This window comes from Giraffa tippelskirchi, chromosome 2 (assembly GCF_054371585.1).
Source record: "Giraffa tippelskirchi isolate mGirTip1 chromosome 2, T2T-mGirTip1v1.2.pri, whole genome shotgun sequence".
Classification (NCBI taxonomy): Eukaryota; Metazoa; Chordata; class Mammalia; order Artiodactyla; family Giraffidae; genus Giraffa; species Giraffa tippelskirchi.
The window spans coordinates 87,972,624-87,998,177 of NC_137276.1; the positions used below are offsets into that span (position 1 = coordinate 87,972,624).

Here is a 25,554-nt window from a genome sequence, read left to right on the forward strand (position 1 = left end):
CTGATGCTGGGAAAGATTGAAGGCAGGAGGAGAAGGGGGATGACAGAAAACAAGATGGTTGGTTGGCATCACTGACTCAATGGACATGAGTTTGAGCAAGCTCCAGGAGATGGTGAAGAACAGGGAAACCTGGCATGCTGCAGTCCATGGGATGGCAGGGTCAGACACGCCTAAGTGACTGAACAACAACAACAATATCTAATATGTAACAATACTGGATATATAGTTTACTGTTTTGTACTAACAGAAATAATATCATAGGGATGTTCTCAAAAATGAATTTTGGTGTCTATTTTTACAGGATAGGCCCAAGAAACAAAGTATTGAAATCAAAGGATATGGGTTCTTATATCTCTTGTTTGTGTATCCTTGAGTCACTTTCCAGAAGATTGTATGGATTTGCATCTTCCCTAACAGGGTCCCAGATGATCTGCAGTATGAAATTCTGCAGCTTTACTTTTTAAAGAATCTCTTCTAGTTTATAGGGGAAAATAAAGCATACTTCTCTTTATCTTCCTTTTAAAATTTCTTAAATTTATGGTCAGTTATTTCTTTCCTTGCCAAAATAAAATTTTTCATTTTTTTAGGCACTACTATTTCTTCTTTGAGCAGCATATTCATATCAATGGAGTGTACATCTTAATGGAGTGAGAAAGGACAATAAATAGATGTATCCAGTGGATACAGGTACTAAGAAGAAAGTAAAATGAGATTAGGGGCAAGAGTGCTGAGATTGGAAATGCCATGTTAGGTGCAACTTCCAGAGAAGGTTTTTCTTAGTGGTTACATTTGAGCCCAGATCTGAAGGAAGGGGTTTTGTTGGGAGAAGAGTGAGCATTATCAGCTTCCCAGGTGGCTCAGTGGTGAAGAACCTGCCTGCCAATGCAGGAGACGGAGGAGATGCCGGTTCAATCCCTGGGTTGGGAAGATCCCCTGGAGGAGGAAATGGCAACCCACTCCAGTGTTCTTGCCTGGAGAATCCCATGGACAGAGGAGCCTGGTGGGCTACAGTCTGTAGGGTTGCAAATTGTCGGACAAGACTTATTGAGTAAACAGCAGTGGCAGCAGTGAACGTTACAGGCAGCAGGAATGACAAGAGCAAGTGTCTTGAGTGTAGAATGTGCTTGGTGTGTCCCTGGAACAGCACATTTCCCTGGACCTGCAGTGGGGCAGGGAGGACCGGGTGCTCCAAGAGGAGATCGGAATGACAGGACCAGACCACTTGGGGACTGTGGTATGGAGCTTGGGTTTGATGGAGAACAAGAAGGAAACTACTGAACTGTTTTGAGACAAAAAGAGACAAGATCTACATGGATTAGAATAAATTACCACCTGTGAATGGAGAGGGCTGGGTTTCAGCCCCATTCTCCCACTGGCTTCTCTGCTAGGTGGCTGGGTGTGGTACAACTGCTCAGCTACACGCAGGGGCCTGCAGGGGACATGTAGACGTGTCACCCTGGTGGCCCTGTAGAGATCGAAGTGGGCACAGGTAAATGTGGGGCGATCCCTTAGGAGGCCGAGTGTTCAGGGAGGAGATGATGGTGTCCAGGCAGAGAAGATAGATTTGTGAGGCTGGATTCTGTCTTGCTGGTAGAACTTGCAGATTGATTGGGGGAGCAATGTGAGAGGAACAGAGGAGTTAACACTTTGCATGTTAAACATTTAAATTTGGGAATTCTCTGAGGGCCCAGGGGTTAGGACTCTGTGCTTCCATTGCAGGGGGCACGGGTTCCATTCCTGGCCTGAGAACTAAGATCCCCACAAGCTGTGCCCAAGGCCAAAAAGAAAAAAAAAAAAAAGTTTAAAGTTGCCAAGTTCAGTTCAGTTGCTCAGTCGTGTCTGACTCTGTGAACCCATGGAGTGCAGCACGCCAGGCCTCCCTTTCCATCACCAACTCCCAGAGTTTACTCAGATTCATGTCCATTGAGTCGGTGACGCCATCCAACCATCTCATCCTCTGTTGTCCCCTTCTCCTCCCACCTTCAGTCTTTCCCAGCATCAGGGTCTTTTCCAGTGAATCAACTTACCAAAGCCTATGTTAATTAGGAATAACTGCTTGCCATTCTTTATAATCTCCCTTTTGTTTATATGGATTGAAACTTCCTTGTGAAGGATTTTGGTAACTGTTTTACAGTTATTTGAATAATCACCGTTATTAAAATTTATAGTCTTATTTGTGTGTGTGTGCCTCTAATGTTGGTACTGAGGTGTTTATTCAGTAGAATGTGAGAGCTGAGAAACAGGCCCCCACAACAGAAGTTTTGCAAGGGGAGTTGGAGTGTGAAACTCTAGGAAGAAGGCCAGAACAGCTGCTGTGATTCATTAAGCTGTGAGTTTGGAAGCCAGCAATCTGCAAAATGGTAGTTAAAGTGCTGAAGAATTACAGAGCAGCCTGAAGCAGATTTTTAAGTTTTACAGGACTTGTCAGGTAACCAGAGCAAGTAAGAGTGGAGGGGATAGGATGGGGGCATGTAGGTTTGTGACTGTGGGCTCAGTGGCTGGTGTACTACCCCTAGTTGGCTGGGGTTTGCACTAGGCATCAGTGCGCTTGACTTGACAGAAGATCAGAATGTGCTGATCATGCCCTTCTCCCATAATTTGATGCGGTCTATTAATCAGAAAGCTTTATTGTGAATTTTGCGTTCTTTGTTATTTTTTATGCTTAACTTGTGGGAGATATATGTGACCGGAAACTTCTCCCCTTCCTCCTTGCTTTCTATTTAGTTCAGTGGGAAAGTTAATCTTGTGAAATGAGAGGTTTGGGTTTTGTAGGATTTTCACTGATAATCCTTTATATAAAAACATAGCTACCATGTAGCTGGAGAAGGATCCCTCCTGATTCTGATATGTGCCACTCTTGGCTTTCAGAAGCAGATGGAGGAAGAAACACTGGAGAAAGAGACTGAAAATGAATATGTAAAGGGAGGAAAAAAAATAGAAGAGGAAAGCATGAGAAGGACGGTTTGGTACAGCTGGACAGGGACAGTGAATTTGGCACTGAACCTTTCTGCTGATTGACTCAAACTCGGAAAATTGTTGGATTACCTAATTGTCTGTTTACTGGGGGAAGAAAAACAACACTGTACACATACTGGTGTAGATAACAAAAATCTGTTTTAAAAATTTCTTTTAATGAAGAATGCTAAATAACTATAGATGTTAACTGAATTTGTAGTTTATTTACAGTTAGTTTCAAAGGGCTAAATATTTCCTTCCTCTTTTTGAAAAGTAACGAAGGAATGGTGTTAAATTATAACTCGGTAAGGGATATTGTTACCAACCCTCTAACTCTCTAGGGGCAGAAGTGAAAATACCCAAAATAAATGACAGAGGGATGGCGCCTGAGATTTTAGTACTGCTGGATTATATTGAATTCCACCCCTTTATACAAACAGCACATTTCTTCACCTGAAATCATCTTTCCCTTCAGGTCTCGGTTTTAACGTAGTTCCTCAGAATTCTTCCCTAACCTTCCAGTTTAAAACAGTTCCCATTAAAATCTCTCACCTCCTTCTTTGAATTCATTCTTAACATTTACCACAATTTCCACTTATATTTATTTATGCAATTAGTTGCTTGCTATCTGCCATCCCACCCCACCTGCCATTATATTGTAAGGTCCCCGAAGACAGTGATTTTTTAAATTAATGTTTATTGTAGTATAGTTGCTGTACAATGTTGTGTTAGTTTCCACTTGTACAGCAAAGTGACTCAGCTATATGTATATGTATACATACAGCCTCTCTTTTTTGGATTTCCTTCCCGTTTAGGTCACCACAGAGCACTGAGTTCAGTTCCCTGTGCTATACAGTATGTTCTCATTAGTTATCTATTTTATACATACAAATGTGTCATACACATACATATGTCAATCCCAGTCTCCCAGTTCATCCCCCCCACCGTCCCCTCCTTGGTTTCTTTTTATACATTTGTTTTCTATATCTGTTTCTATATTTCTGCTTTGCAAATAAGCTCATCTATACCATTTTTCTGAAGACAGTGATTGATACTTCCAAAACAGTTTATTGAAGAGCCTCTTGATGAAAGTGAAAGAGGAGAGTGAAAAGTTGGCTTAAAACTCAACATTCAGAAAACTAAGATCATGGCAACTGGTCCCATCAGTTCATGGCAAATAGATGGGGAAACAATGAAAACAGTGACAGAACTTATTTTGGGGGGCTCCAAAATCACTGCAGATGGTGACTGCAGCCATGAAGTTAAAAGATGCTTGCTCCTTGGAAGAAAAGTTATGACCAAACGAGACAGCGTATTGGAAAGCAGAGACATTACTTTGCCAACAAAGGTCCATCTAGTCAAGGCTATGGTTTTTCCAGCGGTCATATATGGATGTGAGATTTGGACTATAAAGAAAGTTGAGCACCAAAGAATTGATGCTTTTGAACTGTGATGTTAGAGAAGACTCTTGAGAGTCCTTTGTACTGCAAGGAGATCCAACAAGTTCATCCTAAAGGAGATCAGTCCTGGGTGTTCATTGGAAGGACTGATGTTGAAGCTGAAACTCCAATGCTTTGGCCACCAGATGTGAAGAGCTGACTCATTTGAAAAGACCCTGATTCTGGGAAAGATTGAGAGCAGGAGGAGAAGGGGACGACAGAGGATGAGATGGTTGGATGGCATCACCGACTCAGTGGACTTGCGTTTGAGTAAGCTCCAGGAGTTAGTGATGGACAGGGAAGCCTGGGGTGTTGCAGTCCATGGCGTCGCAAATAGTCGGACATGACTGAGCAACTGAACTGAACTGAACTGCTATGTGACAAAAAGGAGTTGGGTCTACATATGCTTCTGCAATTTACATTATATTCATTGTTTTTTTTTTTTTCTTTTTTAAGCCATTGTATCTCTAATGTTTAGCACAGTACCCATTTCACAGAGAATAGTCAGTGACTAGTTGGCGAAAGAATGAAGATAAAAGTCAGTGAGGATTATTTACAGAGCTCAAAGGTGGAGTGGAGTGGAGTCAAGCCTTAAATCTGAAGTTGAGGAATATAAACTCCTCAGACTAGGGGCTCCTTTTTCCTATCCCAGGCTGAAATTTCCTGATCCCCTTGCCTCTGTGGTGCTCCTTTGATGCACAAGAGTTTCTCTCTGACCACAGTGATCTCCTTCTCTGAAAGGAGAAGAAAGAAGAACCCAGAAATTCTGCCTGACGAATTGGTTTGAGAAGAGTTCTGGGCTCTTTAGGTGACTGTATTATACATGCAGGGTCCAAGATTACATCTTACAAAGGGTGAAGAGTATGGAGCTTTTGTCTATAGTGTTCGCTTCTTGTCAATACTACTCTTTTTATTTTGGCAGAAGAGTTTGTAAGTAGGTTGTGTGAGTACATGTATGTGTATTTTCTTGTCCAGAGGAGTTTTGAATTTTTTCCCACACCACTTGAATAATTATCAAAGCAACACAAGTTTTCAGCAAATAACAAGGAAGCCTGAGATATTTTTCACTGCTTCAGTCTGAGAATGTATTAGGTCAACCTAACTTTCAATATCAGAGAAGGCAATGGCACCCCACTCCAGTACTCTTGCCTGGGAAACCCCATGGACGGAGGAGCCTGGTAGGCTGCAGCCCATGGGGTCGCACAGAGTCGGACACGACTGACGCGACTTAACAGCAGTAGCAGCAGCAACTTTCAATGTGAAGTAGGACCTCCTTAATGTTAGATTTTGTTTTGTAACCTGCATCTGAGTAGCATTTATAGTTCAAGTAGGCTACAAGATACATCTCTAAAGACTTCTTGTGGTAGTGATCATTTTATTATTGGTGAACACTTAAAAGTGTAGCAATTTTACTTTTAACACAGGTAATTAACTTCATACTTTTATTTTTTAGCCATGATTACTCTAAACCTCCAGCTGTTTCTTTATGTTGCTGCTGCTGCTGCTGCTGCTAAGTAGCTTCAGTCATGTCCGACTCTGTGCGACCCCATAGACGGCAGCCCACCAGGCTCCACTGCCCCTGGGATTCTCCAGGCAAGAACACTGGAGTGGGTTGCCATTTCCTTCTCCAATGCGTGAAAGTGAAAAGTGAAAGTGAAGTCGCTCAGTCGTGTCCAACTCGTAGCGACTCCATGGACTGCAGCCTACCAGGCTCCTCCATCCATGGGATTTTCCAGGCAAGAGTACTGGAGTGGGGTGCCATCGCCTTCTCCGGTTTCTTTATGTTACTTATGATTAAAGATAGGAAAACTATTTACTGACTTTATTTAACACACATTATGAACAAATGAGTTTTCTACCTCAGCATATGCAATACAGTATAAAAATCACAAGGAGGCAGTAACTAGAGAAATGTGCCATGTTACTGACGGAAGCAGACATTCTGATACTCAAACATCAAAACAGAGACTATGAAATTAAAGGTCAGCAACAAGATGTGAAAAATACTGTCTGGGCCCACTAGGAATGGGGATAAATGGCTGTGTAGAATGAGATGTGTTTTGGGGAATTACTGTATCACTGGAATGTACAATAAGAAATGATCACAAAGCATCAGGAAGAGGTTATATTTGTTTAGTATTCTTTGCTTAAATATAGTATTTTATACAATGATTTCTATTAAAAAGGGTTTAGAGAAAGATCAAAGACTCTGCAACTTAAATAATTGGAATTCTCAGTGACCAAAAATGCAGACAGAGAGTAATTTAGAATTTAATAAATCTTCTCTATTCTCATTTTAAACCATAGTGTTTCTTTCTGAACAAATACACTTAGTGTTATTTGATGTATATGTGTATATTTAGCAATATACTGTTTAGGACATTATTGTGAGTTTTCTTCTACTTTGAGAATTTGAAATTAATAGGAAGTGAGTGTTGGAGAGGTCCACTGATGCTAAGAAATACTGAATGCTTTATCCCTGCTTCCAGGTGCCAGTGAAATAAGACTTCACTGGGGACCAGCTCTCTGATGAGTCATGCCAGGACCCCTCCAGCAGAGGGAATGTCTTCTTTGATTCTGGTGTGTCGAGGCTTCTTGAGAGCTCGGAATTTTGAGTCCTTGCAACAGCTGGCCCTATTTGACACTAGGCAGGTTTTCCAACTAGGGCATCTGCACAGGGTCCCTGAATGAGCTGCTGACTCAGTAAGATAACTGACCCAGTATATAGGAGCAAACCCTCCTCCACTCCCTGGGGATTTATACTGGTGAGATTAGGTTCCATTCGAAAGGGAGCTATTTTATAAACATCTGCTTTAAATATGTGTGTTTTTTAATGACTACTTCATGCCTTCCTGTGTTTTGCTCTTTTTGAGGAACCAGTGGATGAGGTGTTAATTGAATGTGATTGTTCAGGAGATGGGGAAAGAGAGGGGAGGGAGGGTCAGCATTTTCACAAGTGACCTTCCTCTAACAGGGCTCTCTGCCAGCAGCTGATATTTCTTCTCCCCAGTTGCATACATGTTCTAATCCTTGTAACACATTTCTTACTAATGACTTAAAGTGATGGCATTTATACAGGAATGTGCAAGTATGGCTTGCATATTCTACAAAAATAGATTTAAAAAACAGAAAACTTCTGCATGTTGATTTCTATAACCCGTGAATATCTAAGTAACTATTATGGATACAAAAAAGTTTTACATTTTAGAATGAGCTCAGCCATCCTCTTGTTTTATGTGTTAAAATAAAACACTTCATCTACATTTAAATTGTCCGTTGGTTGGAGTCCACAACTCCTTCAGGGACAAATAAGTATCACCAAAAGAGAAGTTACAGAGACTTGTCTCCCCTTCAGGACAGGTATTGTGGCATTTAGATTTTTTACCATCTTGAAGGTCACAGTAATTGCTTTTGATTTAAACACTTACCATTTTACCCAAGCAGCAGACTAATCCTTTAAAGTTAATCTTCTTAAATAATCTGGAGTCCTTCACTACTGTCTTTCAAACCCCGCATTTAATGTCAGTCAATCTTGTTTAATCTGCTCTCAAAACATACCCAGATAGATCACTTTTTTTCTTCTTTAAAGCTACTCCTTGGTGCATGTCACCATGGCGTAGATTATTATAAATTCTGTCCCAGTCAGGCTTCCTAACTTTACTCTTGACTTCTTTCAGTCATAGCAACCAGAACGAGCCTGTTAAGCTTTAGTCTGATTATGGGGCACAGTATGGTATAGCAGTTATGGACACAGACTCTGGAGCCAGGCTGTGTTCGTGTAGAGGTCCTGCCGTATATCCTGTGTTTAATTTGGGGCAACATATTTAAATATAAGATTGAAATAACTTAGTATATAGATTTAAAGTGTTAGTAGTATCTACATGATAGACATTGCCAAAGAAAGACAATGCCAAAGAAGGCTCAAACTACCACACAATTGCAGTCATCTCACACGCTAGTAAAGTAATGCTCAAAATTCTCCAAGCCAGGCTTCAACAGTACCTGAACCATGAACTTCCAGAGATGCTCAAGCTGGTTTTACAAAGGGCAGAGGAACCAGAGATCAAATCTCCAACATACGCTGGATCATTGATAAAGCAAGAGAGTTCCAGAAGAACATCTATTTCTGCTTTATTGACTATGCCAAAGACTTTGACTGTGTAGATCACAATAAACTGTGGAAAATTCTGAAAGAGATGGGAATACCAGACCACCTGACCTGCCTCTTGAGAAATCTGTATGCAGGTCAGAAAGCAACACTTAGAACTGGACGTGGAACAACAGACTGGTTCCAAATAGGGAAAGGAGTACGTCAAGGCTGTATATTGTCACCGTGCTTATTTAACTCATATGCAGAGTACGTCATGAGAAACAGTGGGCTGGATGAAGCACAAGCTGGAATCAAGATTGCTGGTAGAAGTATCAATAACATCAGATATGCAGAAGATACCACCCTTATGGCAGAAAGTGAAGAAGAACTAAAGAGCCTCTTGATGAAAGTGAAAGAAGAGAGTGAAAAAGTTGGCTTAAAGCTCAGCATTCAGAAAACTAAGATGATGGCATCTGGTCCCATCACTTTGAGGCAAATAGATGGGGAAACAGTGGAAACAGAGGCAGACTTTATTTTTGGGGGGCTCCAAAATCACTGCAGATGGTGACTGCAGCCACGAAATTAAAAGACGCTTACTCCTTGGAAGGAAAGTTATGACCAACCTAGACAGCATATTAAAAAGCAGAGACATTACTTTGCCAACTGTCCGTCTAGTCAAGGCTGTGGTTTTTCCAGTAGTCATTTATGGATGTGAGAGTTGGACTGTAAAGAAAGCTGAGCGCTGAAGAATTGATGCTTTCGAACTGTGATGTTTGAGAAGACTCTTGAGAGTCCCTTGGACTGCAAGGAGATCCAAGCAGTCCATCCTAAAGGAGATCAGTTGTGAGTATTCATTGGAAGGAGTGATGTTGAAGCTGAAACTCCAATACTTTGGTCACCTGATGCAAAGAACTGACTCATTTGAAAAGACCTTGATGCTGGGAAAGATTGAAGGAGGGAGGAGAAGGGGACGACAGAGGATGAGACGGTTGAATGGCATCACTGACTCATTGGACATGAGTTTGAGTAAACTCCCTGTGATGGACAGGGAGGCCTGGCGTGCTGCAGTCTATGGGTTCGCAAAGAGTCAGACACGACTGAGTGACTGAACTGAACTGAATATGATAGTCACTATTGTTAGTAGCAACAGTAGCAGCAGTGGTAGCTGTATAGTAATAGTATTGGTATTTTAGCAACTACTATGTCATCCTTTTCCTCAAAATCCTCTAGTAGCTTCCCATTGCATTTGGAGTAGAGGTCAGAATCTTTGAAATGCCCTTCTGGGCCCTGCACAACCTAGCCACTCTGATTTCTGTACGCATCTCATTTTCTTCCTTGCTTAGTCTCCTCTGTGTTCTGTAGTGTACTCCCAGCCCCCTCCCCCGCAAGGGCATATGAGGCCCGAAACTGGCTCATTCAGATTCTTTGTATTTGTTCTTTCCTCTTATTGGAAAGCATCCACCCAGATCTCTGCAGGGCTAACTACTCCTTCTACTTCACATCACTTTCTTGATGAAACTTGACTATGCTATTCCAAATGTCAGCAATTTAAGCCTGTTTGTCTTTAGCCCTGTTAAGTTATAAGAAATTATTTTTTGTTTTGTTTTTTGCTCCTCTGCATTAGAATGTAAACTCCATGATGGCAAAGATTTACTTTTTGTCTCTTGTATCCACTCTGGAATCTTCAAACTCTGAAGAATGTCTGGCATATAGTAGGCATACAATAATATTTATTGAAGGAGTGATGAAATTATGGCACTTTAACAATGTTAATTCTCTGCTCAGACCCTTCAGTGACATTCCTGTCTCTTACAGCTCAGTGCCCCTGGCCATGGCCTCTGTGGTCTGCCACATCTTGGCTAACAGTTGGTCTCTCTCACTGCTAAGTTGTGATTTGCAATTTAGCCATTTCCTGTCATTCTGGATACTGAAAACTCGATTGTTTCCTCCTCATTTCTGACTATCTCGTCTTATCCCATCTTTGAGGCCCACCTGAAATTGTTTTCTTCAGTGGCACTACCCGCAGCTACTCTTGACTTCTTTCTTCATTGTTTTATCTCATTGAGCTGTTATCTAGAATTAGAGATACCTAGATATGTATGTTTACTGACATACCTAGAATATAATTCTTATAACGTGATCTCTGTTCAGCATTATCAGCATCTCCTGGTGCTGATGCTTGGTGCACAGAAATTATTTCCAAATCTCTCCTAAGATATAACAAACCAAAAATTCTAGGGATATGGTCCAGAAGTTTATATTTTAATAAGGCTTTCTGTATTTCTGATACAAGCTGATGCTTGAGAACTACTGGACAAGAGAACATCAGCATGATGGACTGGACTGGGAGTGTCTGGATTAAGAATCCAGTTAAATCTTCAGAGTTTAGCAATCCCCAGAGATGGAAGGAAACTAAAGTATGTGTAGGAAGGTCAGAGGTAGAATGTTCTGAGTAATGAGTATTCAAAACCTTTTCTCTGAAACATAGAAACTGGGAAATATGTCTATAGGATAAAGGACAGCCAGGGGAATGGAAGTCTGTTAGTGAATGCTTAAGTCCATGATTCAGATTTTCTTCTTGTGGAGTTAATTTTGAACAGTAGAAGGTTAGCAGAGAACTTGGAATTTGTAGCATTAGCTTTGGGCAAATCTTGAGAATGGTAAGCTACGCTAAGACCAAGGTAGCACATGGCCTTTCCTGGATAGTAAACACTTGGGGTACCAGCTCTGAGCCTGGAATATTTTGACAGGAGCTAAAATTGAGGAAGAAGATACAAAACCAGACACAAGTCATCTTTTGAAATAATATGTTATGATAGGTATCTGACCACTGGTGGGAAAAGTGAACAGAAAACTCAATTACTAAGGAAAGGAACTTGTCTCTGCAGAAGAGTTTGGAATGCAGGATCCTGAGGACTGAGACTAGGTTGGTGTGAACTCTTGGAGCAAGGTTAAATGGCCTCAGGGGTGATGTTTAGAGACCTGGGGAGGGGGGCCTCATTATCATAGAAACCATTAAAGTCAACAAATTATGTCAACATATAAAATTAAATATTTTGCTTGAAGACAGGTGATATACGTTATACACTTTCTGTCTCTTTATTGCCCGAATGATAATAGACTGAAATCAAACACTTAAAAATAATTGCTCTTTGTGTATTCTGTGTGTTAAGTTGCTTTTGTCAAGTCTAACTCTTTGCAACCCCGTGGACTGAAGCTCACCAGGCTCCTCTGTCCATGGGGGTTCTCCAGGCAAGAATACTGGAGTGGGTTGCCATGCCCTCCTCCAGGGCATCATCTTGACCCAGGGATTGAACCCAAGTCTCTTATATCTCCTGCATTGGCAGGTGGTTTCTTACCACTATTGCCACCTGGGAATCCCAACTTACTCTTTATGAGGACTTATTTTAATCACATATGTGTGTTCACTATATGATACCAATCATTTAAAATTTTTTTCCTTAATTTCCAACTGGAATTAAATTGTACTTCAAGCACCAGGAGAATATAAACACATGTTCAGAAAGATTTTTGGCTTCCTGTTAAAATGGACCTACATACACATTATAATGGGCACTAAACTCAGAATAGTTAACATGGTCAAGGTTTTATTAATATGTTGTTTTGAATGATGTAAAATGGTAAAAGGTCAATTAGGTAGATTGCCTCTCTTGTCCTTCAAGCATTCTAAGTCCCATGTTGACGTGCACACTTATCCACAAAACACCATCCCCACCCCATGGAATTAACCCAGATTTGAATGTGGTGCAGGGGTTTGGATTTGACTTGAGGCTGTTCTGGGAGGTTGGCCATCTCAAGGTCCTGAGGTTAATCATCCACAGACTTGTTCAACAATGACTGGTCAGTGAGAATCATCCATGTATGTCTGTTAACATATGACCTAGTTTAGAATTCAAGGAAGTTACTCTTCAAAACTGAAAGAAGAAATAAGAAGGAGGGAATATCAGACACTTAGACAACAGGGAGCTGATTGGGTCGGAGGTAATTCCATCTTAGGTGAGTGTTTGTCAGTGTGGCAGATGGGAACACATAGAGAACCTTTTATGTGGGGCTTTATAGCCAATTGTTATAAAGCCAATTTTACTTAGAAAAAAAATTATGGGACAGAATTATGTTCCTGTTACTTTTGATGTTTCCAGTATTTGTATACTTTGAGCCATTCTATTTTTTTTTTTTTACTGTCTTTAAAAAATCACAAATCACCTTGCAATCATAGTTGACATAAAAAATATTTCTCTTTAAAAAATTAATGCATTGATTTGATGTAGGGTTTAATAATTCAGAATGGAACCCACAGAATTCCTTGTTTGGAATAATATCAGAGAAAACCTCAACAGATTCATCATGTGGTCAGGTTTAACTTCAACCATAGGATGAAAGAAATAAATATGAAAAAATGATACCAAAAAAAAAATGGAAGAAAATATTGAAAATTATTTTATAATTATAATATGTGGAAAGACTTTGTAAAATATAATACAAACCTAGGAATGTAAGAGTTAATGGCAGAAATCAGAGTCAAAACTAAGGTCAAATGATAAATGGTAAATGGGAGGAAATTTTTGACCCAGAAATTCTTTTTTAAATTTATTCTATAGATACAGTCTTACATGTATGAAATTACTTATGTACATCATTATCAATTGTAGCTTTTTTAGTACAGTATTATACTGGAAATAATTTAATATCTGCCATTAGTATGGTGGTAATCAAATTATGATTCATTCATATGATGGAATACTCTGTTGCTGGATTCCCTTTGAAAATATCTCAAAGATATGTAAAGGTTTTTAAAATGATGAAAAAAAATTAATTGCAAAAATAGCAAGAAAACAACAAAATGGCAGTAAGCACATGTCTATCAATAATTATTTGAATGTAAGTGGATTACATTCTCCAATCTAAATATGTAAAGTGGCTGAATAGTTTAACCAAAAAAGACTAAGAATTATCTATATGTTGCCTGCAAGAGACTCATGTAGATATAAGGAAACACACAAACCGAAAGTAAAGGGATAGAAAAATATATTCCATGTAAATGGAAATCAAAAGAAAAACTGGAGTAGCTATACTTATATTACACAATGTAGACTTTAACACAAAGACAGTAATAAGAGACAGAAAAGATTCTACATAATGATAAAGGGGGGAGTCAAGAAGATGCATCATTTGTAATTATTTATGCACTCAATATAGGAGCACCCAAATATGTGAAGCAAATATTAACGGACATAAAGGGAGAAATAAACAGTAATACAATAAGAGTAGGAGACTTTAATACCCTGTTTAATCGATGGTTAGATCATCTAGACTGAAAAATCGATAAGGAAACATCAACCTTAAATTACATGTTAGATCAGATATTTACAGAAAATTCCATCTAAAAGCAACAGAATGCACATTCTTGTGAAGTGCATGTGGGACATTTTCCAAGATGGGTCATGTGTTAGGTCACAAGACAAATCTTAATTCATTTGTTGTTGTTCAGTTGCCCAGTCATGCCTGACTGTTTGCGACCCCATGGACTGCAGCACCCCAGGCTGCCCTTCCCTCCCACCTCCCGGAGTTTGCCCAAGTTCATGTTTATTGCATCATTGCAGAAGGAGAAGAGGGTGTCAGAGGATGAGATGGCTTAAGGCATCACCAACGCAATAATACATTTAAGAGTATTCAAATCATATCAAACATCTTTTCCAACCACAATGGTATTAAGGTAGAAATTAATTACATGAAGAAAAATGTAAAATTCACAAGTATGTAGAGATTAAACAACATGTTATTGAACAAGCAATGAGTCTAAGAAGAAATCAAAAGAGAGAGAAAATATACCTTGAGACAAAAATGGAAATGTACCATTCAAAAGTCTTTCTACTAACTTGGAACTTCATTTCTTTTCTACTTCTGGTTCTTTGAGTTGTAAAGTTAGGTTGTTATTTGAGACTTTGCTTGTTTCTTGAGGTTGGCATTTATCACTATGAACTTCCTTCTTAGAACTGCTTCTTCTGTCTAATGGGCTAATTCAGTTTCCTAGTAATCTCTCTTTTAAAGTTAGTTTATTTTTTAAACTATGATTTTATTATTTATTTATTTATTTCTGGTTGCCCTGGGTCTTCACTGCTTTGTGCAGCCTTTCTCTAGTTGCAGTGAGCGGGAGTTACTCTTGCAGTGTGTGAGCACTTCACTGTGGTGGCTTCTCTTGTTGTGGAGCCTGGGCTCTAGGCCTGCAGACTTCAGTAGTTGCAGCTGGTGGGCTCAGTAATGGTGGCACAGGGCTTAGTTGCTCTGTGGCATATGGAATCTTCCTGGACCAGAGATTGAGCCTGTGTCCTCTGCTTTGGCTGGCAGATTCTTATCCACTGTGCACCAGGGACATCCTCCTAATAATCTCTTTTATGGCAGCTTCAACTTGTTAGCCAATGTGAGGAACTAGCAAGTTGTGGGGTAGTATTCTGAACTGCCAAAATACAGTAGATGCCATAAAACTCTCAAGGCAGGTGAGGAGGAGCTGCTGTACAGATTACTTGTGTTCATTTTACGCTATGTGGGTACAATGGGAAATGCCCTCTTTAAAAATATGTAATTATGATGTGTTCATGGCAACATGGAATGAGAGAAGCAAATGTTTCAGTGCACTTGAGGATGATGAATGAAAATTGCGTCTTTTGTTTCCTTTTCAGCCCTGCCACACTTGATCAGGTCTGCTTTTAATTTTGCATTCCAGATTGACTTATTTTCATTCCTTTAGGTTAGGCAAGATTCTTTAAGAAGATATTTTTTTGTTTTCCGTTATAGGGAAGTAGGGTTCATATTGGCTTAGGCACCTCACCCTTACAGCTTTGTCTCAGATGGACCACAAATGCATCTCAGGGTGGCCTCTGACCTTGGACAACTGTTTTGTTTTTGTTTTTTTCAATTGTAGGTGAATTAGCAGGAGTGTAGTATTATCTCAGTCCCTGCTGTTTCGTTCTGGTAATTAACTTTATTATTGATACCCTTTGGTTATGAGTCTAGGAAATATTTTTAGTGCCTACGCAAAACATGGTATAAAGAGCAATAGATCAGATTGTAAATCAAATACAATAATCTGTTTGAACAAACTACACAACTTTGAGACCAGATTTCTGGCAGGCAGTTCATAGTCTCTGCTGAAGCATTTGGCCAGCAGATGGGTTACACCATCGCACTCAAAGGAGGTTCTCATTACCAGTGTCTTTCTACTTTGGAGGTTGCTGTAACCTTTAAACCCTTGGAATTCAACAGATTGGAGCTGTTCTGTCTGTGAAGAGGGCTAATCCTTTTTCCTTTGACATTAAAATTACATTCAAGGTATGCATTTCCTAACTTTTGAAGAGATCAATTGTGTTCTCCAAGTCATAAATTCTGGAATATGATTCTGTATTAGTTTTATAAATACTTATAAAGATAGGAAACACTGCTTTTTCAAGACAGTCCGTTCATTCTGGGTGCTTTTTTAAAAAAACATTTTAATTTCTATTGGAGTATAGCCTATTAACAGTGTAGTGATAGTTTCAGGTGAAACATTGAAGGGACTCAGCCATACATATACATGTAACCATTCTCCCACAGACTGCCCTCCCATCCAGGCTACTACATTCATTCTGGGTACTTTTAATTGTACTTCATATTTAATATGACCTGAATGTTTGTGTCCACCCAAAATTTGTATGTTGAAATCCTAATCCACAAAGGTGGGACCTTTGGAAGGTGCTTAAGTCATGAGGATAGAGTCACAATGACTTGGATTAGGGTTTTTATAAAATAGGTTTTAAAGATACCCCAGCCCCTTTCACCATGTTAAAATTATGAAGGCACTTATAGTATGAGATATTTGATCCTATTTGTGAGAAAGATATTCATTAGGTCTACTTAAGCTGATATCCAGAGATCAAAGTTTATTCTTATTTGCCTTATGTAACACAATTCTCATAGATGAAAGTGTTTCATCAAATAGGCATGTTTACTAGTCAACAGGTATGTAACTACAATGGCCTAAACATTTGTGTCCCTCAAATTCATATGTTGAAATTCTCACCTCCACTATCCAAGGACGATAGTATTATCAGGTGAGGACTTTGGTAAAGACTTAGGTCATGAGGGTAGAGCTGTCATGAATGGGATTAGTTTTCTTATAAAAGAGATTCCCTGGTGGTCCAGTGGCTGAGACTCCATGCTCCCAATGCAGAGGGCTCAGGTTCAATCTTTGGTCAAGAAACTAGATCCCACATGCTGTAACAAAGAGTTTGCATGCCATAACTAAGACCTGGGTGAAGCCAAATAAATAAATATTTAAAAAGAGAGAGAGAGACCCCAGAGGGTCCCTAGACCCCTCCTCATGTGAGGACGTGGAGAAAAGGCACTGGCTATGAACTGAGAAGAGAGGTGCTTCTGAAGAATGGATGTTGTCTTAGTGCACTTTGACCTTCTGGTGCCCAGGGCCTCTGGAGGTCTTAATCTGATCCTGCTTCACTTGATATATGATGTTGACCTTCTGGTTCCAGAAGAGTTTATCCTAACTTAATGTTCTCCTGGACCATTTGTCATCTACTGTTATACATAACTAGCAATCCTCACCCTCTATAATCCCACTAACCATACTGCTAGGGTGACCAACTCATCCTGGAGTTTTCAAGGGTTAAAACTGAAAGCCCTGTGTTCTGGGAACCTTTTTAGTCCTGTACAGACTAGGATGGTTGGTTACCCTACATGCCACCCTTCCCCCACTACCCCCCAGCTCATCTCATTTGCTTTATGTCTGTGTGTTGTCCAGAGTAGGCCTTCCTGTGTGACTCAATGGTAAAGAATCTGCCTGCCAATGCATGAGATGCAGGAGATGCGGGTTCAATCCCTGGGTTGCGGAGATCCCCTAGGGTAGGAAGGGCAACCTGATCCAGTATTCTTGCCTAGAATATTCCATGGAAAGAGGAGCCTGGCAGTCTGCAGTCCATGGGGTTGAAAAGAGTTGGGCACAACTTAGTGACTGAGAACATTGTCCAGAGTGGGCTGTGGAACTTAGGCGTCTATCTAAATACTAACATGTGTGAAGATGTTCCCTATGTAGCATTAATGCTAGGAAGTTATTTTTTTCTTTAAGCCTTTCCTCTGTCCCCTTTTTCCTAAAGAAATTCTAAGGAATCCTCTGATGTCTCTTTGACATATCCGTTTTAGGTTTTTTTCCTCATTGAAATTGTGGTGTGAATTGCTCTTGAGGAATTTTGGTCTCTTGAATTTCTTTCAACAATTCCACAAAATAAAATGTGTTTTCTTGACACCTAGACTCCATGACTTCAGTTTGTCACAGTGTTTAAGTGACTCAGTACTTAAAAAAAGTAACAAAATTGTGTAATAAGACCTAGAAAAGCCACGTTTTTTAGTAATTAAGAATCATCAATTCCGGTCCTAGGCTGATTACCACCAGTTGCAGGTTCTTGGACAAGTCTGATTTTCTCTTCAGGTCTTGGTTTCCTTCCCTATAGAAAATGTGGATTTTGCTAGGCTAAACTCTGGGATAACAGTTTATGGTAAAATGAAATGATTCTCATATGTATACCTATGTTGATGTTTGACAGAAAATGACAAAATTCTGTAAAGCAATTATCATTCAATTAAAAATTAAATTAAAAAAATGAAATGATTCTCAACCAATAGAGAAGCAGGGTGTGATCATCTTATCTATTAACTATTTCCTTTATGGAGTCTATTTGAGTCTTTTCTGTATCTCTCTAGCCTGGCCTCTGAACCCAGAATCTAATAGTCAGGTATCAGATATATAATCAGTTAGGCCCATAGTGCCTCTTTCAGATGAAGACTTGCTGCCTGTAGCTAGAAGCATAAGGGGTAAGCTCTCCCTAAGACATTTCCCAGGCTCCCCAATTCAGTAGGAGGACTCAGATGATTCAGCATATTGTCATATTGATAGCTATGACTATTTACATTGAAAGAACACCAAGCAAAGTCAGCAAAGGGAAAAGGCACGTAGGCAAAGTCCAGGGAAACCAGACACAGCTTCCAAGAGTCTTTTCTCAGGGGAGTCACCAGCGACTAGTTGTGACCACACATGTGAAATGTAATTTATTGGAAACGCTTGTTAGAGACTTAGTTAGAGACTTGTTAGAGACTTAGGTTTTTATTCAGGGCTGGTCACAGAGGCAACTTCTGTACCAGAATTCCCAACTCCTAGATAGAAAGCTGGTGTTCAGCATAAATACCTTGTTTGTACAATTCAGATACAATGAGCTGTCCTTATCTGGGAATGATGGAAATCGTCTCCAAAGGCAGCTTTCCAGATGCCAGTTGGGGATCAACCCTGCAAAGTAAGATTGAAGCCTTAAGCTTGCTGTGTTATCTCTTCTGTACATGTAATAAAACAAATTTTGCTTCCAGTCTCTTGACCTCTCACCACCAAGTGAGGCACATGAAACACTGGAAAGCAATGGACTGTGAGGAATAACTGCAATTCTGCTTCCTGCTATGCTGGCAACTTGGGTGACTTTGGCTAAGTTAAACTATTTAAACTTAGTTTTTTCATCTGTGAATTGGATATAATAATGCAAACTACACCGGGATTTTGCCAGGAACAAATTATTTTGTACATCCAAAGAATCTGCCTGCATTGTGGGAGAACCAGGTTCAGTCCTTGGGTCGGGAAGATCCCCCTAGAGGAGGAAATGGCAAAGCACTCTAGTATTCTTGCCTAGAGAGTTCCATGGATAGAGGAGCCTGGCAGGCTGCACTCCATAGGGTTGAAAACAGTCAGACATGACTGAAGGGACTTGACATGCACACATGCACAGATAAAACATAACATCCATTGTTCCTGAATCCGCTCATTCAACAAAATATTTATTAAGAATCGATTCCATGCTGAACGCTATGATAGGCCCTGGAGGTATAGGGCTGAGCAAAAAACATCCTGCCTTTTTGGAATTTACAGTCTAGTTGGGGAAAGAGACTCTAATCTCGAATAGTAACTGTGCAAATTAATATATAATTATAGTTTGTCATAAAGTGCTCCAAAAGAAAGGTAGAGAATGCAGTGGGAATGTATAATGGGCATTGACCTGCTTGAGTAGGTCAGAGAAGATTCTCCTGAGAAAATGGCATATATATAAGAATCTCAGTGAGTTGAATAGGCAGTGGCTACTTCAAGAGATCAGAGGAGACATTAGATAAAGGCTTTGCATCTGCAATTATCTTCAGGGTGGGAGGGAGCAGGCCATTGTTGGAGAACAGAAAAAAAGGCCTGCACTTGGAGGAGAGAGAGCAAAATGGAGAATGAGATCAGAGAAGATAGAGGTAGTCAAGAACTTTGAGATAATGGAGCTTGGTCACCATTCTAAGAGCAATGGAAAGTAATTTAAGGATGTTTAGCAATGAGGTGACATGGTTACATATCTAAGGGTTTTGAAAAGGCAAATGTGCTTGTAGAGATATGATTGGAGTGGGTGTAGTGGGGTTTTGGAGGGTATTGTGGAAATGGACTAGTCATAACTTGAGTAAACTTGCTTGGAGATGGAGAAAAATGAAAAGAGTTGAGAAGGTGTATGTACAGTTTCTATATTACTTTAATAAACAGCTTCCACTTGAACTGTTTTTACATAGATTTTTTTTTTCCCATTACAGTTGCCATCTACCCCTAGCCCTTACCTGTAAGGGATACATTCCAAGAACCCTAGTGGATGCCTGAAACTGTGGATAGTCCCAAACCCTATATGTACTGTTTTTTCCTATACATGTTATATATCTATGATGAAGTTTAATTTATAGGCTAGACACAGTAAGAGATTAACAACAGTAATTAATAATAGACTAGTTATAACAATATAATAAAGGTTATGTGAATGTGATCTTTCAAAATATCTTATTTATAAACTTAATGCCTTTTCTCTATTAACTAAGAACTTACCATGCACTGTGGCTATGTCTTTTACAGTTTGAAAGTTAATCTAGCATGCATTTCTTTTTCTTTCTTCACAATTTCACAGATAGAGGATTTGTTCTTAGTGTAGATCTTAGAAACCTCAGCTTTTTTTTCCTTATTAAGTCAGAACTTTCACCTTTTCATTTAAAGGAAGAACTTTATGGCTCTCTTGGGTGTATTTGAATTGCCAGCATTACTAGTCTTGTGCTTTGGGGCCATAAGGGTGACTTATGGCCAAGTCACCCTTATGGCCCCAAAGTACAAGTCAAATAAAGGTGACTTGAAGACAAGCACTCTGATGCTGTGACAGTGGATCTGATAGCTGAGACAATTACTAACTGACTAACTGATGAGATACACTGGACAGGGGGATGATTCAGGTCATGGGTGGGAGAGAGCAGGATAGCAAGAGATTTTACCACACTACTGTGAAGTGAAATATTTTCTGCCATATTGATGAGCAAGAAATGTCACAGCTATTGGCAATTCCAGCCCTCCAAATGTGAATGAGAGCTCCCAAAAGGGAACACAATGCCTGTGATCCTGCAGATGCTGCCACCCCTCATGGTGATTGATGAGAAGCTGGAGGGAGGCGATACAAGAAGCAGCCATCCATCATATCTGCCACTCCTTAAGGTGAACAAGGAACCAAGGACATAAACAATCAAGAAACAATATTTGGCCCTAGATCGCTGAGGTGCATAGGAAAGGAATGAATTCAGTGAGCCCACAGGCTTGCCTCTTTCCATACACAGAGAAATGCTAGATACCTTAGCTTGATATCTGGTTTTCCTTATTTAACAATCATCTTTGATGTTTAGACTGTCTACCTCTTTTGCTGAAAACTTGTATATAGCCTGATTCCCCATCCTGCCTCCTTGGAGCGTACTCTCAGGGCTACAGTCTCCCAGGCCTGTATTCCTGTATTCTCCAGGCCTGAAATCCCACCAAATTCTCTGCTTTCAGATTGTAACTGATTTTTTAGTCAGTTCTACTCAGAGTGGTGTACAGTTGAACAATTTATGAATTATTTATTTTGAGAATTTCCGTTTAATATTTTCAGACCATGATTGACCCATGGGTGACAGAAACCATGGATAAAAGGACAGTACTATACCAGTATTATGAAATCTTGAAAGTTGAAAGACATTTGTAGGGATATGGATGGACCTAGAAACTGTCATACATAGTGAAATAAGTCAGAAAGAGGAAAACAAATATTGTATATGTGGAATCTAGAAAAATGTTATAGAGGAACTTATTTGCTAAACAGAAGTAGAGACACAGACATAGAAAACAAACCTATGGACAAGAAGGGGGAAAGAAAGTGGTGGGATGAATTGAGAGATTAGGATTGATATATATACACAATTATGTATAAAAATAGGTAACTAATGATAATTTAGTGGAGGTGAAGGAATTCTAGCTGAGCTATTTCAAATCCTAAAAGATGATGCTGTGAAAGTGCTACACTCAATATGCCAACAAATTTGAAAAACTCAGCAGTGGCCATAGGACTGGAAAAGATCAGTTTAATTCCAGTCCCAATGAAGGGCAAAGCCAAAGAATGTTCAAACTGCTGCACAATTGCACTCATTTCACGTGCTAGCAAGGTAATGCTCAAAATCCTTCAAGCTAGCCTTCAACAGTACATGAACTGAGAACTTCCAGATGTACAATCTGGATTTAGAAAAGGCAGAGGAACCAGAGACCAAATTGACAACATCTGTTGGACCATAGAAAATGCAAAAGAGTTCCAGAAAAACATCTGCTTCATTGACTATGCTAAAGCCTTTGAATATGTGGATCACAACAAATTGTGGAAAATTCTTAAAGAGATGAGAGTACCAGACCACCTTACCTGCTTCCTGAGAAACCTGTATGGAGGTCAAGAAGCAATAGTTAGAACCGGACATGAAACAATGGACTGGTTCAAAATTGGAAAAGAAGTATGTCAAGGCTGTATATTGTCAAGCTGTTTGTTTAACTTATATGCAGAGTACATCATGCACAATGCTGGGCTGGATAAAGCACAACCTGGAATCAAGATTGCAGGGAGAAATATCAATAACCTCAGATATACAGATGATACCACACTTACGGCAGAAGCAAAGAGGAACTAAAGAGCTTCTTGATGAAGGTGCAAAAGGAGAGTGAAAAAGCTGACTTAAAACTCAACATTCCCAAATCTTAATCATGGCATCCCGTCCCATCACTTCATCGCAAATAGATGGGGAAGCAATGGAAGTAGTGACCAACTATTTTTTTTGGTTCCAAAATCACTGTGGATGGTAACTGCAGCCTTGAAAGTAAAAGACACTTGCTGCCTGGAAGAAAAGTTATGACTAACCTAGACAGCATATTAAAAAGCAGAAACATTGCTTTGCTAACCTATGTCCATATAGTCAAAGCAATGGTTTTTCCACTAGTCATGCATAGATGTGAGAGTTGGACCATAAAGAAGGCTGGGTGCTGAAGAATTGATGCTTTTGAACTGTGGTATTAGAGAAGACTTTTGAGAGTTCCTTGGACAGCAAGGAGTGCAAACCAGTCAATCCTAAAGGAAATGAACCCTGAATATTCATTTGAAAGACTGCTGCTGAAGCTGAAGCGCCAATACTTTAGCCACCTGTTACGAAGAGCTGACTCATTAGAAAAGACCCCGATGCAGGAAAAGATTGAAGGCAGGAGGAGAAGGGGACAACAGAGGACGAGATGGTTGAATGGCATCACTGACTGATGACCGACAAGAGTTTGAGCAAGCTCTGGGAGATGATGAAGAAAAGGGAAGCCTGGCGTGCTGCAGTCCATGGGGCTCAAAGAATCTGACAAGCCTGAGCCACTGAACAGCAACAACAAATGAGAATCTACTCTACAGCTCAGGGAACTCTACTCAGTGCTTTGTGGTGACTTAAAAAAGAGAGGATATATCTATGCATATATCTGATTCACTTGGCTGTACTTTAGAAAGTAACACAACATTGTAAGCTACTGTACGCCAATAAAAATTAATAATAAAAAAGAGATATTCAGTTCTTGAATAAATAACTGATAGAGATGGAGATTGAGTTATATAACTTGCTGAGATTTGCATTTCAACTACAACCTCCCTTACACATTTATCTTTTGAGGAGAAAAAGTAAGATACTGACTAACACATATGTAGCATCATCCACTTTATATATATTAACTCATTAACCATCACAGCAAGCCTATCAGGTGCTATTATTACATATATATTATAAGTGAGAAACATGAGACACAGAGTTTAAGTAATTGACCCATTTCAAACAAGTAATAAGTGGTAGGTCTGAGACTGGAACCCATATAGTTTGTTGTCAGATCCATATGGCCAACCACAGTGGCAAACTGTAATGTTTAGGCCAAATCTGGCCCATAGTTGTTTTTATGCAGCCAGTCAGAAAACCTAGAAAGTTTTTTTTAGTTTTAGAAATGTTTTAAAGAAGAAAGAAAAAAAGAGAATCATGACAGAGATTGTATATAGACTACAAAGCCTAAAATATTTACTATTTGGACTTTTACAGTGAAAGTTTGCTGGCTCTTATGGTAACTATTCCTAGAAAATGTGTTCCTTGAATAGAAAGTTGAGCACCACTGAGTTTTATAGATGAAAGATACTTCTTTCATAAAATGAGTTATAGCAGAGTAAGGGCAATGTACTCAGAGCTCCTTCTCAGGTAGATTTTTTTTTTTTCGATTTTTACAAATTTAAAATTAAGACTGAGTGTAGAGAAAGTTTCTTGGGAAGATAGGAGATTTATCCCTCTGAGTAAGATCAAAGGTAGCTGGGCTGCTGCTGAGTTACTGAATGTGCTGCCTGTCATTAAGACAATGAATTTCAGCTGGATTTATGGGCTGATCGAAGAAATCATTTGGACACAGGAAATATCAGCCAAAAACTTCCTATTTTAAAGCTATGATTTGTCTTTGGAAGGAACATTTAGATCAGCACTAAAAATTGATGAATTCTGTTATTAAATCAACATCTAGAGAAAAAAACATGACTCTAACAATGCGTTTTTCTCCTAGAGTTGTAAATTCATTAAGAGAGAACATAGTGTGGTTTTTGTTTGTTTGTTTGTTTTTGCCTTTCTAAATAAATTGTCTTGATTTTTGGAGAGGTTGTGTTATTCGTCTCAATTTTTCTGGAGAGCTAAATATTAAGCCATTAAAATATTTATTAAATCTTACTATAGTGCTAGGTGTTTTGGTGGACTTTGTATATATGATTATAGAAGGATTTATTTTTTGGCTCTGATGTGATTTTCATTTGATAAATGGTTCTCATCAGCCGCACTCTATTGATGCCTTACATGTTTCTTGCTCATGGTAACTGCATTAATCCACTTTCTGACAGAGTCAGGCTGTGGCTCTAGAGGTTATATTTGGCCAGAGTTGGACTTATCTTTTCTTTATCACATTCTTAGACTGATTTTGTTAGTGGTTGATGGGTGCCCATTTTTCAAGCCCATTTTCTCAACATCTCACTTGGTCCTTTTGGTTGTTGTGGGTGGATTGGGTAAGGTACTAATTATAGTTGTTTAAATTATAATATTCTTTGTTTAGAAAATTTCTTCTGTCTATTGCATTTTTCCTTTTCAGACTGTTAAAACAAGTTTTATATTGAGTATTTTTCAGATTGGAATATTATGGATTATGCTTTTTAATTGTAGGAATTTCCAAACATATGTAAATGGAATTCAGTTTTAACCATCATCATATGTGGGCAATCTTGTTTAATTTTTTATCTTCCTCCTCCATTGCCTCGTATCTACCCCTAAGAATTTTAAAACAGATCGCAAATACTGTATCCTTTCATTGGGTAAACACTTGAATATTTGTCTCTAAATTATAAGGACCCTTTAAAAATATCAGCACCATTATTAGCATGCTAAAAATGAGCAATAGTTTCTTAATATCAACAAATATAAGTTAGTGTTCAAATTTCCCTAATTTTCTCACAGATACCTTATTGGCAGTCGACTTTTCACATCGGGACCCTAATAAAGGCAGTGATGTATGTTTGGTTGCATTGTCTCTTAATGCTGGTGGGATATAGTGTGCTGGTTTCTCTTTCCTCTTTTTCTCTT

General features: G+C 39.3%; 1 protein-coding gene and 1 long non-coding RNA gene across 9 annotated transcripts in view; both read left to right on the forward strand.

The window, feature by feature from the left end:
- PLOD2 (procollagen-lysine,2-oxoglutarate 5-dioxygenase 2) overlaps nucleotides 1-25,554 on the forward strand; it is a 107,353-nt gene that overhangs the window by 19,991 nt on the left and 61,808 nt on the right. The window lies entirely within an intron of this gene.
- Nucleotides 2,536-12,919, forward strand: LOC145539800 (uncharacterized). The gene is made up of 2 exons (XR_014077965.1): nucleotides 2,536-4,972; nucleotides 11,752-12,919. It is a non-coding gene; the product is annotated as an uncharacterized LOC145539800 (long non-coding RNA).